The 5218-nt window shown below is 61.2% G+C and overlaps 1 protein-coding gene across 2 annotated transcripts in view; it reads left to right on the top strand.

Annotated features, from left to right (window-relative positions):
- The first annotated feature begins 324 nt into the window (after window positions 1-324).
- ADGRL1 (adhesion G protein-coupled receptor L1) overlaps window positions 325-5218 on the top strand; it is a 64286-nt gene continuing 59392 nt past the window's right edge. For both annotated transcript variants that reach the window (XM_025368107.1, XM_025368106.1), the window contains exon 1: window positions 325-528. The gene's annotated coding sequence lies outside the window, so the exon portion shown is untranslated. The remainder of the gene's footprint in view (window positions 529-5218) is intronic.

Below are 5218 nucleotides of genomic sequence, written 5' to 3'. Positions count from 1 at the left end.
GCGGCGGGGGCCTGCAGGGGCGCCCCGGCTGCCCCGTTAACCCCTCGGCCACCGCCGCCGTCGGAGGGGGCTGGGAAGTCGCCTGGGCGCACACGTGCCGCCTCCGTCGGGGCCGCGGAGCTGCGGGGGAGATGCGGGCCGCTGCCGGCGCCGCCTCGGGGCGCTCCGCCTCGCCCCAGCCCCCGGCGCTCTGACGCCGCCCCCGCCCCACCGCCTCGCTCCCCGGGAGGGGCGCAGACCCTATCGCCCCCAGTCCCGAGCCTCCGCCGCCGCGAGGGGGCCGCCTTTGGTTCCGTGTAATCCGCCTCTTTTTTTTAATTTTCTTTTTTTTTTTTTTTTTTAAATTTTTGGTCGGTGGCGGCGGTGCTGGGCTAGGGGAAGGAAGGGACACGGAGGCCGCCCTCGCCCCGCTACCTCCTATCCGCTTCCCCTCAGCCCCGGCTCCGGGAGATGTGCCGGGCGGGGGGCCCGGGTTCGCGGAGCCGCAGGAGAGACACGCTGGGCCGACCCCAGAGCGGCGCTGGACAGGTGAGTGTCTGCGGGCCCAGGGCGAGGGGTGACGCCGCACCTGGGCCAGGTGTGCGGGGCGCGCGGAAGAGGGGAGGCGGAAAGGATGGGAGCCGGGGCCTGTCCTGGCCGCGAGGGGGGAGGGGACGCTGGAGCCGCGCGGGGCACTGCACCTGAGCGGGAGGGGCGTGGGGGGCAGCCCGCAGCGCACCCCCACTGGCTAGGGGCCCGGGAGGGGCGGCCCCCACGGAGCGCCTGGGGCGCGGGGGTGCGGACGGGCGGCCGCAGGGTGCCTGGCGGGGGGAGGGGACCGCGAGTGTGCCCGCGCGTGGTTGCGTGTGCCCGCGCGCGCGCCAGCCTTTGTGGGGAAGCGGCGCGGCGGTGCCTGCATGTCCCCGGTGCGTGTGCGCGCGGGTGCTTGGCGCTCTGTTTGTGTAGGTGTCTGGGTGTGAGCGGAGGGGGTGCGTGTGCGCGCCGCGCGCCGGTCCCGGGCCTCGGAGGAGCCGTGGCTGGCACCACAAGATGCTGGGCGAGGGGATTGTTTTTCTCTGGGAGGCAGTGGCGCGGGGGATGGGGAGGGGTCTGTCTGGGTGTCGAGCTGGCCGCAGTCCGGGGGGCGCCGCTGTCAGGAGGAGGGAGTGCAGCCGGGCAGCACCTTCTCTCCGTGGTGCCGGGTTAAAGCACGGGAGGCCAGCAGGTTTGATCCACCGGGATTATTCGTGCTTTGAGGACAACTCCCCACCCCCACCCCAGGTGCGCATTTGATTGAGCCACCAAGGTTCGGTTGTCATCCTCCCATATGACGGTCCTGGGACCCGAGTCCAGGCCTGAAGTGGTGGGGTGGGGGGGGTGCTGTGTTTGCTCCAGCCGTGTCCAGAAAGTACTCTCCCAGGTATCTCTCCAGTGCACCCCTGGCCCCCATCTGATGACAGCCGCTGGCTACACACACCCCTGTCACTACACTTGGAGTCCGGGTCCTCACACTGCCCCATCCCTGGCCAGCATCTCTCTGTACCTGCCTGGACCCTTTCCTCCTGTTGCAACCCCCATCCACCTCCACCCATGGCAGCTGCGTGGGTGTCTCTATCCCAGTTCCAGGCAGGGCCCCCCTTTCTGCCTGGCTTCCACCGGACTCAGAGCTGGGGTCTGTCTTCCCACATCCAACAGCCCAACATGTGTGCCTGGGGGCAGGAGGGGGAGGGGTTCAAAATGGCTGCCAAGATGGCTGGCTGTCTCTCTCTCTCTCTCTCTCTTTCTCTCTCTCTCTCTCTCTCTCTCTCTCCCTCCCCCCCCCTCTCTCTCTCTCTCTGTCTGTCTTTATATCTCTCTCTCTCCCCCTCTCTCTGCTTGCCCGGCTCCCTTAGCCTGGTATGGAGTCACCGCTTAGAGGAGGTTGGACCTAGTGGGGCACACCTGAGGGTGAATGTCTATTCCGGACCGTTCACCTCCGTGCTGTTTGGGGACAGGCTATTGGTTTCTGCTTCTCTCTCCAACACCCCAAGGGCTGGCATGAGTCTAACCTGACCCCAGACCCCACTCCTTCACCCTGGCTCACAGCCTGAAAGCTCCCTGCCCTCCACCTGTTCTCCAGGGCCTGGACCCCTGAATTGATCACCCCCGCGGAGGGTCCACACCCCTCATTCTCTTCTCCAGTCTGCCCCACGGCCTGGGGGGCAGGGGACTCTGCGTGGGCCCCTGTCAGGCCCCAGCTTTGGGGGCCAGGTGACTTCTCCTTCCTCCCTACTCCCCTCCCACTAGTGCCAAATTTATTACTTAAAAGTAGGATGAAAACAGGGAGAATAAGAGAAGGATTCCAACGTTCATTATCATATCGAGAAAATTATCCGTGATTTTCCTAACTAGCAATTTGCCTGCCATGCCGTTCAGAACTGACTTGCCCATTAATTACAGAGATGAAAAATCATCTGGAATTCGGAAAAGGGAACTAATTCCATGGCTGGCAGCGATCACACCCGTGTACGGAGCCACATACTCATGCAGCATACGTGTGCACTCACATGTGGGTGCCGGCCCTCCTGCTGGTCTTGCCACCATCTTCCTCCCTAGCTTGGTGACCTCCCACATGGCCTCGCTCAGTCCACCCTGTGTGTGTAGCACCTGCCCTGGGACGCCCCCCAGGCGCTCGCTCTCTCTCCAAGGGGCACCCGTCTCAGTCCCCACTTCTGGGGGGCTTGCGTACCCGGTGATCACCCATGCTGATGCCTGCTCTTGGGGGTGTAGCTGGCGTGCAGGGTTGGGGAGGATGGGGAGCTGGGGACCAGCACACCTGGGCTGTGGAGCCTGCAGGGAGGGAGGGTAAGGCAGGGACTTGAAGCCCAGCTTCTATTCCCAGCCTGCCCAGGGGAGCCTTTTCTCCTGGGGGACCTAGGAGGACCCTGTGGACACATTGGGGAGGAGCCTACAGGCGCCTCAGCTGCTCGGGAGTGTGTTTGCATCCAGCGGTTTGGGCTCCTGGCCGGTGGCGTCTCCACCTGCATTCGAGGCTGCGTGATGCGTATGTCTCGGGGCATCTGCGTTCTCCCTACCCTGCCAGGCTGGTGGCAGAACGTGTGTTGCTTCAGCCCCAGTGCAGGCATCTCGGTGGGGAGGGTGGCAGCGGGTACCCCTCAAGAGGAACCAGAGCAGTGGGAGCAGTGCCATCCCCGCCAGAGCATCGTCTTTGCCCTCCACCCCCTCCTGCCTCCCCGGCGAGACGTGTGGCCAAGGACACACAAGGCTCTGGTTTCTGTGTGGGTTCCTCTCACGGATCTGATTTCCAGATGCCAGACGCTTCCCCTCCTCCAGCCCCTCCATGGGGAGGCAGGGGGAGGGACTCCCGAGGCGGGGGTTCCCTTGGTCTGAAACCCTGACCCCAGTGACCCTGGGGGTGCCGTGGCAAGACAGACAGCTCCTCCCAAGCTGGGTTTGGGGCAGAGTGGTTGCTATTGGGCACCCTGGTGAAAGGGAAGAGACGGGTCCTAGAGTGAGGCGGGAGGCCAAGTAGAAACATGGAGGGGGTCCCGGTGTCCCCAGAATCCAGATGTCTGTCTGTCTGCACCTGTGCGTAGGTGTCGTCTACCTGTGTGGCCTGGATGATCTAGCCAAGGGCGCATGTGGTCACGTGTCTATCAGGCTCATCCGGTGTTCATAAGGGTCCCTCGTGTGCTGGTGTTTGTGTTTTGCAGAGGGGGTGGTCATGCTGGGGGACTCAGGGCTGCAAGAAGGAGCAGCTGTCTGTGTGCACACATGGGACTGTCTGCATCTTGTGTGCACCTGCAGTTGTGTGCTCAGGACTCCTTTGAGCAAGGCTGGGTGCACCTCGTCATGCAGTCTGCACACACTTGTCAAGTGCTTTCCCTACCCAGCGCCATATGGGTGGCGCCATGGAGGGTGGTGGCCACGTCCTGTCCTCGTGGAGCTCACGTTCTTGCAACACATATGGGGTTTCTGTCAAATCTCTCCTATCGGCTGGGCATGGTGGCTCATACCTGTAATCCCAGCACTTTGGGAGACTGAGGCGGGTGAATCACCTGAGGTCAGGAGTTCGAGACCAGCCTGGCCAACATGGTGAAACCGTATCTCTACTACAAGTACAAAAATTTAGCCAGGTGTGGTTGTGCGCATCTGTAATCCCAGCTACCAGGGAGGCTGAGGCGGAAGGATCGCTTGAATCCAGGAGGCGGAGGTTGCAGCGAGCCGAGATTGCGCCACTGCACTCCAGCGTGGGTGACAGAGCGAGACTCAGTCTCAAAAAAAAAAAACAAAAAACCAAAAAACCTCAAAACAATAAAGCAGAACTCTCCTGTCATGCGAGTTGGGGAGAAGGCATGTGTCTCCTTTTCGAGGGCAGCCCCAAATTCTGACTGTAGTAGCCCACACAGGCTTGGGCCGTCCTGGGGTCTGGCCCTTCACGGTCTTTCTGGGCCACCTCCTCCCTCCTCCTTGCTCCTCCAATGTGCCAAGCGTGATCCTACCCCAGGGCCTTTGCACTGGCTGTTCTGCCACCTAGGACCCTCCCCTAGATATTTGCGAGGCTTTTTCTCCCCCACCCTCTTGAAATATCACCTCCCCAGTAACGTTTACTGCCAGGCACCTTCTGCAAAGTCGCAGCTTCCCACCCCTCTCCTGACGTGCAGTACAGCGGACGGCTTTTCACGTAGTCTGTAATTTCCTGATGTTCTGTGCTTGTTTGTTTACTGTCTTGTGTCTGTGAGGAGGATCCAAGTGTGCGAGGATGTTGTGATTTGCTTTGCTTTGGGAATCCCAGGTGTCAGCAGTCATCGCTGGCCCACAGTGTGTGTTCAAGAAGTCTTACCTGGCCCGGGTGTGGTGGCTCACACCTGTAATCTCAGCACTTGGGAAGCCGAGGTGGGAGGGTTGCTTAAGGCCAAGAATTTGAGATCAGCCTGGGCAACACAGCAAGACTCGTCTCCAAAAACATTTTTTTTAACAGCTGGGCGTCGTGAATATGCTCCTGTAGTCTCAGCTGCTCAGGAGGCTGAGGTGGGAGGATCGCTTGAGCCCAGAAGTTTGAGGCTGCAGGGAGCTATGATTGCACAAGTGCACTCTAGCCTGAGTGACCGAGCAGGATCCTGACTCTAAAAAAAAACAAAAAAACAAAAAAACCCTGCCTTCCCTGCCTCCTGTTCCAAAATTGGGGGGAAGATAGAAATTCAATGAATAGATGCCGAGGCCAAAAATAGCCTTGCCC

Source organism: Theropithecus gelada, chromosome 19 (genome assembly GCF_003255815.1).
Source record: "Theropithecus gelada isolate Dixy chromosome 19, Tgel_1.0, whole genome shotgun sequence".
NCBI lineage: Eukaryota > Metazoa > Chordata > Mammalia > Primates > Cercopithecidae > Theropithecus > Theropithecus gelada.
The sequence above is the reverse complement of the archived record's forward strand: the minus strand, read 5'-3'. Positions and strand labels throughout refer to the sequence as shown.